Source organism: Pagrus pagrus (assembly GCF_965226575.1).
Source record: "Pagrus pagrus genome assembly, chromosome: 12".
NCBI lineage: Eukaryota > Metazoa > Chordata > Actinopteri > Spariformes > Sparidae > Pagrus > Pagrus pagrus.
The window spans coordinates 27,594,997-27,612,870 of NC_140196.1; the positions used below are offsets into that span (position 1 = coordinate 27,594,997).

General features: G+C 41.1%; 1 protein-coding gene across 2 annotated transcripts in view; it reads left to right on the forward strand.

Annotated features, from left to right (window-relative positions):
* fam110b (family with sequence similarity 110 member B) overlaps window positions 1-17,874 on the forward strand; it is a 55,313-nt gene that overhangs the window by 13,704 nt on the left and 23,735 nt on the right. The window lies entirely within an intron of this gene.

Below are 17,874 nucleotides of genomic sequence, written 5' to 3' on the forward strand. Positions count from 1 at the left end.
CGGATGTTAATTCAGATCCTGGTGACATGTAGTGTACCAGTGGTAGTAACCAAGACTGTGCATGTCTGTTGCTCTCACTTTAATTTTGCATGTAAAAAAGGATTCAGTGCAATTATCTTAAGTTCACCCATAATGTCTTAATGCATTATTTCTTGCTGTTGGGATAAGGTATTTATTCACATCTGAAAACTGACATGGATTTGAGCCCTACCCCTGTATGTATAAGCTCCACTGTACTTTAGCCATAAAAAACAACAACAAAAAAGAAAACTCTGCTGCCCCACTGCCTGGAGAGAGTGCGGCTTGTCATGCAGCAATGGAGCAGGACCGATGACTGATCTGACTCTGTCTGTCTTTCTGAGTTAGAGGAGCATGTGTGACTTTTCGTTATCTGGCTCAGGAGGTCAAGCGGGTTGTTTACTGATCACAGAGTTGATCACAGCTCCTCCTGTCGACATGTCCAAGTGTCCTTGGGCAAGACACTGAACGGCAAACTGGCCTCTATGGTCAGGCCAGCTCCTTAAATGGTAGCTCACTGGCAGTGTGTGAGTGTGTCATGGGTGAATGACAGGCAAAGCTCTTTGGCTCAACATCACATCCATTTGTTGGTCAGTTATGAAAGACTGCAATAGAAACAGTTAGGTAAATGGCTGTATTTTACAGTGCAGTGATTTTACTCAAAGTAATCAGAATGTATTTCCTGGTTAGTCGACAAAGGGTCCTCTAAAGCCATGCCTATGACATATCTGCCTCACACATGGAATATCACCAGCCATCACTGGCTGCTAACAGCTCACCAGCTCACCGCCTGTCAATTTTCAGTGCCCTCTTGGTTTACCCAGTACAACCTATTTGCGAGGTCCTGCCAGCCCGCCGTTTGTGACTGAACGGATAGATGGACCACAGTTCTCTTAACGTTACGTCTTGCACTGAGAGGCCAGCCAGTGTTTGTAACTAGTGATAACACAGTGCTGTGGAGAGAGAGAGATATCTCTGATAACAGCATGAGAAGACGCGTTCCTTTTGATTCAGAAGTAATCAGTTCAGGCAGTTTGCTTCGAGCCCTGCAGCATGAGAGCTAACAGCTATCGGAGCTGATAGCTGATTGAGCTAACTGCTTACAGCTGACAGAGCTAATAGCTACAGTGGAGCTAATAGCTACAGTGGAGCTAAACAAACAAAGAAGGATGGAGGGTTTGTGGTCAGAGGAACATGAAGTGTGAAACGGTGAACTGCAGTTTAATGTGACAGTTTACATTGTTTACATTGAATTAATGTACAGTATACTAGCTGAGTACAGTTTGGAGGTACATGTATTTTGAGTTTGGAGTTACAGACACTTTACTTCAGTGTACATTTTATCAATTTATGTCAGAGATGAAGTAACCAGATACAAGCAGTGACCAGGTGGTGGAGTAGTGGCTTCAGACCTCAGTACAAAGACCAATGTATGTGTCCCAAATTCTGTGTCCAATTAAATTTTTCTTTACAGTTTAGAGATAACTTTTCAATTTGTTTTAAACCTATTTCTTTAAACTGATGTAAAATAGATTATTTATTTCCTCAACATTTTATTGGTGATTTTACCATGCCAATAATAACTAACAACTACATGACAATAGAGTAAATAAACATGGTTACATGCTGCCATTCCGACAGACCGCCATTACGACATACCGCCATTACGACATACCGCCATTCCGACATTGTACTATTCAGACATGTCACCATTCCGACATACCACTATTCCGACATGCGAACGTCTCGCCATTCCGACAAAGTTTCGTCCTGCCATTCCGACAAGGCTAATCCTAACCCGCAACCCGTAACCCTAACCCTAACCTTAACCCTTTTAAATGATGTGTCGGAATGGCAACAAATTTAAAAAAGAAATAAATACCACCATTCCGACCTTAGGAGGCAAAAAATGTCGGAATGATGGGTCGATAATTAAAGGTTTAAGTGTTGCCATTCCGACAATTAGGGCCTAACGTCGGAATGGTGGTATGTCGGAATGCTCCGTCATCCGCATTTTGTGTTATTCTCATGAGCAGGGCATGACTTATAATTAAACTTTTACAGAGGAGCAATAGAAATCATCCTGAGTGGAAACATCACAACCTGGCATGGTGTAATATGGCCCAGGGCAGGAATGCTCTCTAGCAGGTGATTCAAACTGCCCAGAACATCACTGGCACCATCTACAATAAATTTACCATGTAACATTGGAATTTTTTTTTTTTACAAGGGGTGAAGAGATTCATTAAGACTGTGACGTACCCACCAAAAACTTATTGGTAACAGGTACGAGGGCTGAAGTCATTGAAGAATAAGTACTAATTTAAAGGTGAGGTGAAGAAATGTATTTTTTTGTATAAGGTCTCAGTGTAGTCATATTGTGCAATGTCAGCATGGAGGTTATTTGACGGGAGCTGGGATTTGTTTCTCCCATCCATTATTATATTACTGTATATTGAGCTTCATCTACTGCCTCTGTTTCTGTTATTAAAAGACAAACTCGCTCAACTCTTCCTCAGTGGGGATCTCAGTTATATGAAAATATAATAATAATGCTGACAACACTCACACACTCACTCACAGACGGGCAGACACATAGCCCTTTTACTCTGTCTTGAAGAGCTGAAAGCCTGTAATACGATTAGAGAACAGTAGAACTAACAGGGCAAGAGGCGGAGGAATTGGGAGGTGACTGAGGGGTCATCCATTTCCCAAGTAGAGCATAAAGTAAGACACCACAACTAATGGCCATGCTGCAATCTATAGCTTTTTATAACCTGTCAGGTTATGGGTTTCATGTAGGGGTGTACATATATTCAGAAAATTGAAAACAGCCCTGTCTGGCTGAATTGATACAAAAAACAGATTCGGAATATATTTATGGAACAATTCATCAAAACAGATACAGTTTTGACACTATCTGACTTCATACAATATCAAGTACTGTACCCTATTACATGCCTCTAGCATGGCTTGAGTGTGTGTATGTAGGTGTGTAAATGTGTTTGTGTGTTTTTGTATGATTCACCCCTCATTTGCTTAAACAGTCCCAAAGTGCCTTATACATGGTTACTGAATGTAAAGCTCAATTTATATTTTCCATATTTGCATAGCTGTGACAGCCCATGCGACAGTTTAAATCTGCTGATTTTATGGGCCTACAAGCATGCAGACAGCGTGTTTAGAACATCTCCATGTACACCCAGTGTGCATGGATGAATTACTGAAAGGGCATACTGCCTCTGCATCTCCGAAATTATAGCTGATAATTCTCCCGATGCAGTAGGTGGTGCTATGCCGCTTTAAAGTTGGTTTGCTATCTGCCATTAAGAGACGAAGAAGAGAGAGGGGAAGGGGAGTAGAATGGGCCAAAAGGAACGGTTTTTGCTTGTGGTTGGTTTGTATAGCAAACAACTAGCAGAGGCAGTACTAATACAGGGCAATGTGATCTGTAGTTTCCCCCCTAATCACGCCGACTTTTTAGGCTGTCGCAATCCCTCATGATCCACCTGCTGCAGTTCTTCTTACACTTCTCCTCCGGAGCTGCTCTGTGATGGCAGAGTGCCTCTGGGCCTGAGAGAGCATACAGGCTGGGTGTCCGTGGGGCTGCATCACCCACCTTGCCAAAACCACGCTGTGAGCCTGCTTGTTTTCTGGGGAAAGTACAGCTGGCAGTCCGCTGTATCACCACCATCGCTTGCTGTTTATAATACACATCGCTGCCACAAAACCACAGACATAACCAGAGAATATATTATTAGCGCGAGTGCAGTCAGATACAGTAGAAATCCTCCATGCTGAAATCTCTGTTACAAACTCTTTAACGCTGCTGTGATTAGTTGTTTCACTGTAAGCTACTGATGAGGAAACAACCAGTCGCTGCAGAGCGACGAGCAGAGTGTCCGTCCCCCGTCCCTCCGGCCCATCCATTCTAGCATCAACACATTCAACATCAATAATTCAACATTTGTTTTAATGTAAGTTAGTAACTCGTAAATGTAATGGTGATATCTATTAGTTGAACTTTAGCTTCACTTTCACCAGTAGCGTCCCCCGATTTAAATTAAATAAATTACCTCAGTTTGGCAGCTTGCTTGCTTTTCAGCAAATTCAGAGTTTTCTCTGAGGATTTCATTGTACATTTCCAGCGATGAATTGTCTGCAAGCCTCTATATTTGTTTGAGTATTTAATACAGTTGAAAGGTGTCATTTGACAGATTATGTAAAAGCATGTATTTTAAAAGAGCAAAATGCTCTATAAAAGCCAAAGTATGTTTGACATTTAGTGTTTTACTCGAAAAAGTAGATGCTCACTTGAAGCGTCAGAACGGTTCTTTGTTTTTGTGGGTAATAGTGATGTCAGTTAGATGGTTAGAGCTTTTGAATATTAAATCATTCATGTTTACTCACTACATCTATACCTTTTTGACCTTCAGGTGCACATAAACTACACGCTTGGAACCTTTTAAATATCCAAAATGTAAACAAAAATATCTTGGTTTTTATATGTTATTGGTTGCAAGAGGCAGTTAATTATTGGTTATTGGTATCAGTTGAAAAACCTGCATCCCTACTTTAAACTGATGGCTTTGCCATTGTAAGGCTATCACATCTGGATTTGTAAAGATCAACAGATCACTGGTCTTATGCCCTGTCAACTGTCATTTACACTGCCGATTGGCGTCTCCCTTAAAGCCCTACTATGTGATTTGTAATCATCTGGGTGTAATACCGTATACGGTGGGAAAATTTGGGGAAGGTTTTACAGTATTAAACATTGGATACCGCCCTACCCAAGCTAACGTCAGCTTTTAGAGTAGCTGGCCGTCTAAGTTGATTGCTGTGGATTTTTAGCTTTTGTTGTTTCTTGTACAAATCTCCCAAGTAAAGACAAAATCAGTCATGTTGTGATGTCGTGTTCAGTAGACAGTAGCAGACAGCCGTCTAAACGAGTGAGTTCCATGGGCTGTGACTGGCATGAGATGTTGTTATTAGCTACTTCCTAAACGCATAGAGTGCCCGGAAGGATGCATTTTTTTTATTGTTCCTATCTTTGTGTGGATATTCACTGAAATGTTATCACAAATTATTTGATTATGGAAAAGCCTTATTTTTCCTTTTTTGGCCTGGCCAGTGAAACTATAAAGTGGGACAGAAACGCTCTGATGTACTGACCAAGTGGGCCAGTGGGGAGAAAATGTTCTGTTGGACACTACAGTAACTGAATTAAGTGATTTGATTCTGGTCAACGTGTTCCATTGTTGAAAATGCAGGATTTAAATGAATGACACTGACCTTTGAGCCAAAGTTAAAACTGTTTTGCAGCCCTTGTGTTGTTGTGTTAATCCTATAGAAACAAAATGGAAGCTTGTTTGGTTTGAATCATGTAAAATCGGCTTTAAATCAAATGCTTTTCAATCAATACAATGGGACCTTGTACCAGAATTTGGACCATATATCTCTGCATGGAGTAATTTCTTTCAAACAGATAGACAAGCCACCCCAGATTTTATGCTTATATTAAGAAAGAATGTGTTTTTCTAAATAATTCTAGTCTCTTTCTGGTACCCCCTGCTTTGTTTTGTAACAAAAATGCTGGTGTGGAGCATTTTCAGTAAACCTAATGCCAAGCATGGGTTTTGGTGAAGATCAATAAAGGTACTCTGAGCACAATGTGTGGACATCCCCTCAGACAAAATTGAGACAACTGTGGTCGCCCCAAACCTGGCCTCACTTGGTCCGCAGGTTTTCAGCACTGGGCAAGTATCTGTATATGAATGCAAAGAGGTCACTGTGATAGGATTGTCAGTATAAGAAGTGTGTTAAAGGAACGCTGGATTACTTTGCTACTGATGAAAACAAATAAATCCTCCTCGGGGAAAAAATCTAATTATCAGTTCTCTCTTGTGGCAGTAAGTGTAAATTGATTAAAAACTATTGAACGATTGGGTGTGAATGAGGCTACGTGCCCCCCTTAGCAATTAATAAGACTAAAGAATTATGACCTGTTAACCCTGATTCACAATATTATCTGAAGGTTTGCTTATGTGTCAGGATATGTCCATCTGGGCTTCAACGATTCTCAAGTCGATGTTTTCAGACTTAGACCTACAAGAAAAGCTATTATAGCTGTTTTCTAGTGTGGAGATTGTTGTTGTCGTCAAGCTTTACAAACTCTCTAAGCCTTTCTCATAGTTCAGTGCATCCACAGTGTCTCTGCATCAGACTGAACATTTATGGTGAAAAGTATTTTCTGTTTCCCACAGAGTGATATGACTGTGGTGGTGGGGCTTGGGGGTGTTATTTGTCTCATGAAAATGTCTGGAAGAATAGGCTACATTAGGTCATTTATCATTTTAGCATTTCAGTGCTGCTTAATTCTACACCTTATTTTAGTGTTTGTTTACAACTACTTTAATCTGGTCGGGGATCTTTATTGCACGTACACTGGCTGCCTAGCACTGCCTTTTTCTATTTGTCTCTATTTTCTGCTCTGTGGACTGGCTCTTTAGCAGTGTTACAATCTTTTGAGGTCAAGTCATTCATGTTTTGGAAGTTTTCACATGCAATTCTATTTTCCCAACAGCTGTTGAACCGCATCTGGAGGCTTCTTGTTAACAGCCTATCAGAACGCGCCAAACGAACATGGTACCTAACCGGTGTTCGCAACATGTTCTCTCAACAGGGGTTGTCAGGTCATCCAGATGCTCACATTGTTTTTACAATGGTGCTGCACCTAAGCCATATAATGGTATGGAAAAACCCTGCCCTGTAGCTTGATTCACTGTCTTTAATACAATATAACTTTTTAAGGAAAAAGACAAAATACAATCAGAAAATGAGAAAACATAACTTCTGCTTTTCTGTTGGCCTCTGTAAGTTTGTAATTACTTGCTCTAACATTCTCCCTGATACACCGGGTTGCATTCACACACACACACACACACACACACACACACACACACACACACACTCACACAGACACACACAGGAGATCTATGTATATTTGCGATGTAGAATTATTGGACATTCAGCTCAATTAGAAGAATTTGGCAGGAATATCAGTATTGGTATCCGTCACATGGGTTGAACCCTGTGTGTGGGGCCCTTGCTGTGGGCTCCTGCTCCGCAGCAGCCTGTCTACCTCAGTGCCTGCTGAGAATGCGTGGGAGGGAAAGGGGAGGAGAGACAGATTAGCAGAGAAACTGAGGTGAGTTAGTGCAATGGTAAGAAGGGATAGAAAGGAGGTGGATGAAGAGAGGAAGGACAGAGATAGAGGAGGCAACAATGACTTTCCTCTGTTGTCTCTGTAAAGCATAAACACAAAAAGAATCAGTTCTTGTACATGTTTTTCTATAGGTATTTTTGTATATTTGTAGAAAATCTCTTAACATCCTGACAGCAATCAATAATCAAATACCCTGAAAAAAAATATCAAGTATCTGTGGCTGACACAGGCCTTACTTAAGCTTGTCCAATAGTTTCATTCAGCCTGGATGAAATGACTGGACAGGCGACCTGTCTGTCTAACTCCCCTACATACCTGCCTGCCTGCACACACTTTCCTTGTGCATGACTGGAGTCTTCCACAAGGTTAAGCCCATATATATTACTGAGTGATTATCGAGCTAGTCTCACAAGAATGGAAAGAAAGTGCAGCCAAAATGTCCCAATACTAATGTGCTTGACAGCATGTTCGTTGTTCATTATGGTGATGTTAAGTGTTGTTTTCTTGCAAGTGAGTAAGACATGAGGCAATGCTAGTTGAATACGGTTAGCGATGTCAGAGATATGCTGTAAAAATGTAACAAACTAGTCACTAAAACATATCTAACAGAGCTGGCCTGAGAGGTACAGGGCAGTTGAAATCTGTGTAGTCTGGCATTTTTTGGCTGGGTACTTTCAAAATGTAGCTTCACCCTCAGCTTTAACTGCACTGTGTGCAATGGTCGTCACCTGCTCTCCTTGATAATGTGATGCCCATTGTAACAAGCTCACAGGTCTCACTGCATTACTGGTGGTATCAGTGAGCTTCGGCCAAAATATCTGGCCTAGATATAAGTCTTGTTGTGATCAGCAGATGATATATTATTCTGTACACAAGCGAACTGCACTCTGAAGCTGACGAGACCCATCTTTTAGGTGGTCTAGGTGCAGTGTTTTGGTCAACACCAGAGTTCATTATGATTGCTCTCAATGGTCTAACCCCACCAGACCAAATATGGCAGAATTCAGTTAGACTGCATTAGGTTATACATTTAAAGGGGTTCCTTTAAGGATTTGTTAAACCAGGAATAAATCCCTTATCCAAATTATATTGGCATATTCTAATGCCAGTTAAATTTGTGTTAACCCATAAAACCTTCACCAGATGGTCAGAGTTGTTTTCAATCCCTCCATTTGACCCTCAAGTAAAGGCACACATCACAGTTTACCTGGCTGACATCTCGGAGTGGGTGTCAAGGCACCAGCTGAAGCTTAACCCAGATAAGACTAAGCTTATGTTCCTTCAAGGGAAAGCATACTTGCACTAAGACTTATCCATCACCATTTACAAGTACTGTGGCAGTGGCAACTCGGACAGCAAGGAACCTGGGTGCAACCTTGGATGACAAACTGTCATTCTTGCCAAGCATGGCCCCAGTAGCCCACTTCTCAAACTGCTCCGCACAACATCAGAATGATGTGCTCCTCCCTTACCAGGAAGGCAGCCCAGGATGCCTCATACAGGTGCTTCACCTCATGTCTGGACTACTGCAGCTCCCACCTTGCTGGGGGATTACCGGTATCTGCCATCAGACTTCTGCAACTAATCCAAGATATTGCTGTCCACCTGGTGTTCAACCTTCAGAAGTTGTCCCAGGTGTAGGTCGGGCCGGCCACCAACCCAAAGTGTCAGTATTTGACGAGTTGGTAATGAGACTCAACAATCACCTATCTTACAAATTGGACCTTTTAAGAAGAAGAGCATTTTCTGTGCTTCTTTACTAGGTTGGTGATGTGTAAAGACCATGACAGCTTCTCTGATGTTGATTCTCAGGAACCTAAAACAGTTCAGCTGCTCCACCTCAGCTCCACTGATGTAGACAGAAGTCCCTCTCTAAAATCAACAATCAGCTCCTTGGTTTTGAGCAGTAGATAGTTCTCTGTGCACCACCCTGAAAGATTGTTGATTTCCTCCTGATATGAACTCTCATCATTGTCTGTAATGCGGCAGCTGATGATGGTGTCATCCACATACTTCACAACAGAGTTCTCATGATGTCTGGGAGAGCAGCCACGAGTGTACAGTGCAAACAGAAGGGGGCTGAGCACACAAGCCATGTGAAAATGTTGATGTTGTTTGTTCCTTTATGTGAAACATTTTATGCTGATGTCTTGGCCAGGACTCCCCTGTCAAAGAGATTGTGAATCTCAATGGGAATGTTCATAGTAAAATAAAGGTAAATAAATAAATATATAAAATATAAATAAATAAAATAAATGATCAGCCTCTGACAGCCTGCCTCTTAAAGGAATGTGCATCAACACATAAAATGTCAAGTAAAGAAAGCGCCGTTAGTAGTGCCATTGTTTCCAGATGTAACAGAGTAAAAGTAAAGATTTTTCTCAAAGATCTACTCAAGTTAAAGTATTCTGCATTAGAACTACCAATTTAACCAAAATAGTTACTCAAGTACATGTAACAGAGTAAATGTTACTCATTACTACCTACATCTGGTACTCAAGGCTATATTGTTAAGTTTTCCAATCGGCTTCATTGGTGAGGTTGTATTGAATGCAGAGCTACAATCAAATAATTGCATTCTGATGTAGGTATTCTTATTATTAGGTCCAGTGGATAAGGCATCCTGTGAATTGTTGGTTCTGAATGCATACTGGTGAGGGTCCAGGACGTCTCATTTATTAAAAAAGAAACCCATGTAAGCACTTGTACCATAGCACTGAACAAACTCTTGCTGTTTGTTTGGAAGATATTTTTGATTATACTAAGCTCTTCTTTCTGTCGATAAAAGTGGTATGCAGTAATACAAAGTCTGATGTTTGCTGTTTTTCCTCATAATGACAAGTAACTCTGAAATTTCTTTTAATGTTATGAGAGGTAAGGAAACACCAGCAGCCACAAGCTAGTCCAGAACATTTTGTTCTATATGACCAACTACACACAAGTGATGTAACATTTGTGTTTAATACTGCTGAGTCAGGCTGGAGGAGCTAGACTTTCATTGTCACTGAGCTGGAAAAGCCCCTGTCATGCACGCACACACACACAAACACACACACACACACACACACACACACACAACGTTGACATCATCTTTCGGTGACACTGAGCACGGTGAGCACAGATCAGTGTCCGACGAACGGTTTTAAGCCTAAATGTCTGGAAGTCGGGCTGACCTCCTACAGGATAAAATATGACCATTAACGGAAGTAACACAAAGAACATTGCACATTTGAGGGTAATAGGCCAAATACCATAACAAAAACCCTAATTCTGCAGAGACGACAGAAAACTGTCATTTTAAAACATAAATGTGCATTATGTTGTTTTACAAGTTATTTACAAGTTACTATGACAACAGGGGCTTGAGAGAGAGCAAAAGCTACATAGGTAGACAAATATGAAATGAGATACGTATGCAAATGTACAGTAGTTTCCTGAAGGCCAGCGCTGTCTTGCTTGTACCGTAACTAGTAGAAGAGGCAGTAAAGCTAGTTTATGTCCACTGCTATGCCAGACGAGACAGTGTGGCTAGCTTGGTAACTTTTGCAGAGAAGCAATTAATTATACAGAATGGCAAAAAGACCATCATCCGCCTGGACTAAAGCTGAATGAAGTCTGTCCACTGTCAACAAGCACCTTCCAATAGTGCAGCACACTACAGAGCTATGCTGGTAGACAGAAATAATATTACTGGAGATAAATACATGTGACTGTGTAGGTGGTACTGAAACAGAGTAATAAGAATAAAAATAATTCAAAATGATTCACTGTTTTACAGCTCTTAGTATCAAACACAAAATGATATAACTTATCCAAATGGATGGTACATTAACAGATTAAATGGCAATTATCTACTGCTCAGGAAGCCTGGAAGACTGCCGCTTATCCCTAGCAAAATCTTTTGCCCTGTTGCTGCTTTTTTATTGTATCTGCTTAGTTTTGGCTGAGCTTAGTTCCCAGCTTAAATAGTCAAGGTGGGCCACTGTTGTAATGTAACATCCATCATAATTTTTTCTTTCTTTTTTTCCCTTTTTTTTAATCCTCCAAATAAGGTGGTTTAAACGTCCCGTGTGTATTTAGGGGGAGCACACCGTTGTCCTTGCTGACTGTATCCAACTACCTCATGTCTCACTCACATGTAAAAAAAATACCTAATAATACCATAATGAACATAATCAACACACTTTTGGATGCACTTCCTCTGCCACTCTTGTGCCACTAGCACGCTAATAGCTTTAGCAATACATCCGCTTCACCCTGTGGAAGTCTCTGGTCATTTGCAATGAGTGCAAAATGCAAAGGGTGTGCGCAGGCAGGCAGGTACGAAAATATGGGGCAAATTAGATGATTGGAAGGGCTTATTAGAAGCCTGCAACAGCCACATTTACTGTATTTTTTTTCTTTTATTTGCTGTTGGGATGTTAAGATATTGTCTACACATATATAAAAAAGATCTTCTAGAATACCTTACCAACCCTACATTTAAACTAAGAATATTGTTTTCATTACCTTGGGATGAGCCCTTTTTATCTACAAGGGAAAGGCGGGTCATTATAAGGCTTAGGTGCACCACCCAAGACAAATGTACTACCTCAACCTAAGCCTAAGACTAATTGTTGTAGTAAGTAGACTACTTTAGCAGTTTCATCATAGAACTTTTGTGTGTGTTGTTTTATAATCTGCTCTAGCTTTTTCCAATGTTTTGTACACAGATATAATTATGTTCCACAGTGATGTGAAATTGCATAATTTTATTTACAACTTAAAAGTTTTCTAGGAGAAGGACCCCAAAACTAAATACATGCACTTAAGTCTTAAGAAAACCTCGGCAAGATACTGCACTTCTAGAGAGTCCACCATGTTGTACTGCCATGTTTCTACAGCGGCCCTGAACAGACACACCAAGCACTGGCACGAGGGTGAGACGAGGGGTATTCAGTTGGTTGAAATCTGCAACCTCACTGCTTGATTCCACTAAATTCTACACACTGGACTTTTAAATAATCGGATTAGTTGGTTACCAAAATGTCTGATTGACTGACTCGGGGCTTATTTTGTGCCGGATCCTGCCGGAACAGGGCTCCTCCTGTATTGTGACTGGCACCGATTTGATTGGCTCAGGCACTTACTTTGTCACTATCAAAATGTGTAAATAAATTCTGTGTACTCTTTAATATATATATATATATATATATGTCATATATACTGTTCTTTATTTTTCGTTGAAGGTACCTGTAAATCAGTGATAGCGATTTTGGATTCAATTGAAATCTGATTTAAAGAAAGAGAGAGAGAGAGGTCAGGATGACTGAAGCATGGTGCTCGAGTTTTGTGCAGGTCACATGACCGATGCTTGCATGTTAATACTTTTTGGAGTCTCGATATTTTGGCAAATAATAACTGTAAGCCCAACAAGCAAGTAGGCGTTTGTGCTGTCAAATGGTGATAGGGCTAAACTAGGGGATGCGTGGGTAGGTGCACACTGTCCACAGCATTGAAATGGTGCGGAGGAGATTGATATGTACAACACAGAGCATGTCACTTAGTTCATTTTCTTAGCCTGCTTGCTATTCATGGGTGTAAATAAAACTTTCGGCCACAGTACCATTGCTCCCAGTGAAGCAATCCACACACAGGAGGACAACAACAGGGACGAGAAGGAACATTCAACCTGAGAGATAGTGTTCAATGTGCTCTCTCTCAGTCAAACTGCAGAATCCACAGATTATCCTGAATCTGTGGATTTTGCAGTTGATTGCACACCAAAATCAGCTAAATACTAATGAATGTTAAGCACTGAAGTGTTGCTGAAGTTAAGAGTTTGTAGTTACCTTTTTTCCTCCTCATGAATGTACACTGCTGTTTGTATGTTTCAGCTGTGTAGCTGCAGTACAGCTAGCAGGTCATTTGGTGGGACTCCAGCTCCCACAGAGTGACCATCTGGGCCACTGAGCTCCTGCATACACAGACACTACAGTGAGTCAGTGATGGAAAACCAATCAGTGTAGGGCCAAGTGATGATGTCAGTAAGTAAAAGAAGTAGATATGATAAGGATTACAACCAGGAAAAGCTTTACGATGACTATAACTGAAAGGAGACCAGACAATATAGAACAGGAAAACTAGAAATTAAATAAGCCAATAAGAGGGCTCAGTTGTGTCGGACACGTCGTACCCTCTGAATCTGTGCTATGTATCTCAACACAAAGATAATGAAAAAAACATGGATTGTTTTTGCTGGGTACTGTTCACAACTTTTGAAAATGGAAACACAAAAAAAGGTTGTTCTAATTTGTAGGGGCGTGAATCTTTCAGTATCTCACAATTTGATTCCTATTCTTTGCATCGTGAATCGAATCAATTCCTGATTCTGCACACACAAATTCTGCTAATTTCGGGATCTACTCCTGTCTCCTTTGCAAGGCAGAGTGGCAAATTGTGGCACAAAAGCAGAGTAAAGTGTGGAGGGTTTTCTTTCTTCTTTTTTTTTTTTTTACATATTAACTATAAACTGCTTAATTCTCAGTGAATTCCATTTCAAGTTCAAGTTACAAAATATTAAAGTGCTATTACATGAATGAGATTGATAGGTTTAGGCCTGCTGCCCTTTTATTTTTAAGAAAAGTGCCAATTTCAGAAACAAAAAGGACACACATAATAGCACTGTTAAACTATTACAATAGTATACTATTGCAATTTTTCAACAAATCACACAGTAAGGCTTGCTTCAACTTCAACTTGTGTGTGGGATCGCCCTCCATCAGTAACAATATCTAGGCTTTGTTGTAGAAAAAAGTGTCTAAAATGTAATCAGAAATACACTGTATATACATTTAAACATTAGTGCTACAATAATATATAGTAAGGTAGTAACCTCCAACTCCGTATAATGAACAACTGCTTTAGATTTAACTGATTGCTGTAATGTAAACGAAGACAAACCTGGGATTTTTCAGCAAATCACACCATAAGGCTTGACACAACCTGGTGTGTAAGATTACTCTCCACCAGGAGCAATATCTAGGTTCTTTTGTAGAAAAATAAGATGATCTACATGTTCTGGAGTAAGACTGCTCTGCTGTGCTGTTACTATATCCTCAGCAGTGGAGAATACTTTCTCAGCTGCAACACTGGTACCAGAGGTGCATAGGTAGCGTTTAGCCAATCTGGCCAGCAGAGGGAAAGTTTTCACCTGAGACCTCCACCAGTAAAGGGGGTCTTCTGAGAGAGACAGTGGAGGGGCCTTCAGATACTTCTTCAGCTCCTCCTCAGCTCTGGTGCTGGTAGATTTACAGACCACTGACCTCGACCTGACAATCGATTTTCAGTTTGTGTGGCGGCAACTGTAGAAACTTCTGTTTCTCCTGCAGGGCATAATTTGCGACGGCGCTATGAAGTTAGCTTTAGAGTTCACTGAGCAGCAAGGTTGATTGTATTCCCAAACCACTTTGGCGCATGATCTAAAGCGCAAGGCGCTAGTGTTTAGGGCATGTCCAAGTCCATTTTGCTAGTTCAGGCAGATAATCTGGGCGCAAAGTGAGGTGCACGGCGCAAAAGGGGTTGTATTTAGACTCTGAATTAGTCATGGGTGTGTTTTGGGTGGAACATAAATAAAACCAATCCGAGTGTCATCTCCCATTCCCTTTAAGAGCCAGGTGTGCCAGGGTCTGGCACATATTTAACAGTGGCACTCATCTTTGCTGAGCGAGAGGGATGTGGTTCTCTGCCGCTGGACCCTCTGCCCCACTGTTTCACAATCATCTATCCCATCAGCAACACTGCTGTATGAATAAATACACTGATATTTAACTGAGGAGGAGGAGGAGCTGCTGCTCGTCCCTCTGTGTATGCTGATCTCAGTCCGTGGATCAGACAGGACGGGTCATAAAAAGTATCATCCTGATCAATAACGGTGGGATGAGAGGGGAGAAATACGTCCTCAATGAGGAAAATATTAATGACATCACCTGCAGCAGCAGAAACCATATGTGTATCTGTACATTAACATGCACATTTGCGCACAAGGAACAACTAATGAACTTCATTGGATATTTAAAACTCCTCACTGACTGACAGGATCAGTTAGTATTTCATGTTAATTTATGTTCTGTGTAATTTTACACATCGAAAGGTCACACAGTCCAGATTCACACAGTGAAATAGCTTGGAGTGAAGCAGCTGTTCTGATAAATCCTTAAATCCTGTCAAACATATTTAATTCAGAAGCTAAATGTTTAATTCTGTTTCCTTTGGAGAGTTTATAACTACAGCCTTGAGTTTTGCTGATTAAATGTGCCACCATATTTGTTACAGTGACATTACTGCGTGCATGGAAATGTTTTAAATAACTGAAAGCAGCCTCTCAAATCATAAAATCAGAGCGTATGCATAGTGTGAACCCGCCTGTGTAAGCCCATTTTACTATCTGAATAATGCAATCTTTAAATAGCAGGAAACAGACTTTGACTTCAGACCAGCTTTTTGTGGCCTATGGCGCTGTTGTTTTTTGCTGTCTCAAGATAGCAATCCTCCATCAGTGTGCCTGACCACACCTCACTTTAAGACCAACGTGCCCAGAGGCGCACAGGTGGGCGCAGGTACATTTGCTATTTGCACAACATGGGCACTGGGCGTGAAAGTGACAACTGCATCAGTCCAAAACAAGCAATGACATTAGCGTTGAGTTCTGTGCGCCAAACCTAAGATAGACTCCTTTACTGTATGTGTGTTATATTGTCAATCTACGCAGCTGTAAGCATGTTTGCAGCATTATCTGTCACCATCACCAAATCCGCGATTGTCACGCTCCATTTATCTGCAGTAAACAACAGTAAAAGTAAAATACGGCATTGACATTTGCAGCCGGGTGGCTTTCATGCATCATCCAAATTTGTAACACACAAGACGCTGCCAGGCATCCGTGATCAAGTGAGCTGTGAATGTGACGAATGACTGGATGCTCTTGAAGTCCATACATCACATATAAGAGATACCCCGGTGGCTTTAGTCAAGTCTTCCCCGACTTTTACTTTTGTCTCTCAGTGAAGCAGTACCGCTTTCTCACTAAAACACTGACACGATGGTACGGTGCACTTGTGTGCATCATAAACCTAAAGTCTTTGTTGTCAACTACACTGTAGGGCCGCAAGTCTTTTGAAATGAAGCAGGTGCTGCCTCCGTAGAACCGACATAATCTGTGGCTACATGATTATGTAATTGACTGCGGAAGCATTGGCACGTGACAAGTCAAGCCAGGCTGATAAAATACTATTAAAAATCGATTTAGGGGAGTTGTGAAACGATTCTGAATAATAGAAAACGAGAATTACAATTCTTATGTGAATATATTTTTTTCCCATTTCTACTACTTTGTAACAAACTGGCCCGGACTGCTTTGGTTTAGTCCTTGTGTTTATACACTTTTTCCGAACCACTTTAAACCTCATCTGAGATGGGTCGATTGAATCCAGCTATGGTCACTTTGCACTTTGTATGCGCTCAATATTGTTCATGGCCTGTATTAGTTGTCGTACTCACTTGTTGTGTTGTCATACTTTTTGATTCAAGATTCAAAACTCAAAAGACTTTATTGTCCATGAATGCAGGCTATAATGGAAATTTGGCTCCATTGCTATGCTCATAAAATAACACAACCAACACAATACAAGTAGTATTTTCATATAGTAGAAAAATTGGATGTTGAATAACTTCTAACAACATAAGCAAACACCTGCGCTTTGATGAGAAAAGCGTTCGGCATATAAACCACAGTCGGGGGAAAGAGATGGTCTGTGGGTATGAAAGCAGGGATGGTGCAGAGTAGAGCATGACATTTTTCGGGAATTCCCGCGGGTCACGTGATTCCCGTGGGATTCCCGCGGGATGGGAGTCAAAGTTTTATTAATCCCGTGATTGGGACGGGATGGGAATAAAAATCAACGGGAGCGGGCAGGAGCGGGAACGCCATTAATAGATGATGATTTTCAGCCGTGTTAAACAACCAAAAGGACAGACACGTCCATTTTTGAAGTCATCTTTCAGTGAGCCAAAACTATTTTGAATTGCGTTAGCAAGTCAAAAGAACTACACATCCAACAGTGCTTTGACTTCCGGCCGGGCCGGCCACTAAAAAACGGAGTGGGATGGGAGTGGGATGGGAGTGGGAGTAATTTTGAGTGGGAGCGGGATGGGAGCGGGAGTCATTCTACAGGAGTGGGACGGGATGGGATTTTTTTTTTTACTCCGGCCCGGGATTGGGATGGGATGGGATTTTTTCTCTGGGAGTGGGATGGGACGGGAGTGAAAATCCACTCCCGTGTCATGCTCTAGTGCAGAGTTTTTACTACAAGCTCAATTTCTAGGGATGGGGGTCTTTCAACGAATGATTTTAATCAACAGTGTTTAAGGGGCAGAGCTAATAAACTTAAATATAGTGACTGCAACCTAGCTCTGTAAGCAGTCATGATGTCACTATGTTTTCAGCACCTCTTTTTACTCAGGGACACAAAAGTCATTTCGTAATGTCACTTGCAGGTGTCACCAGGGCTTCTCTTTCTAAGGATCGCAATAATAAAATAGTTATTCCTATTTTATTTCCATAAAAAAATCCTGGGATGTATCACTCAATC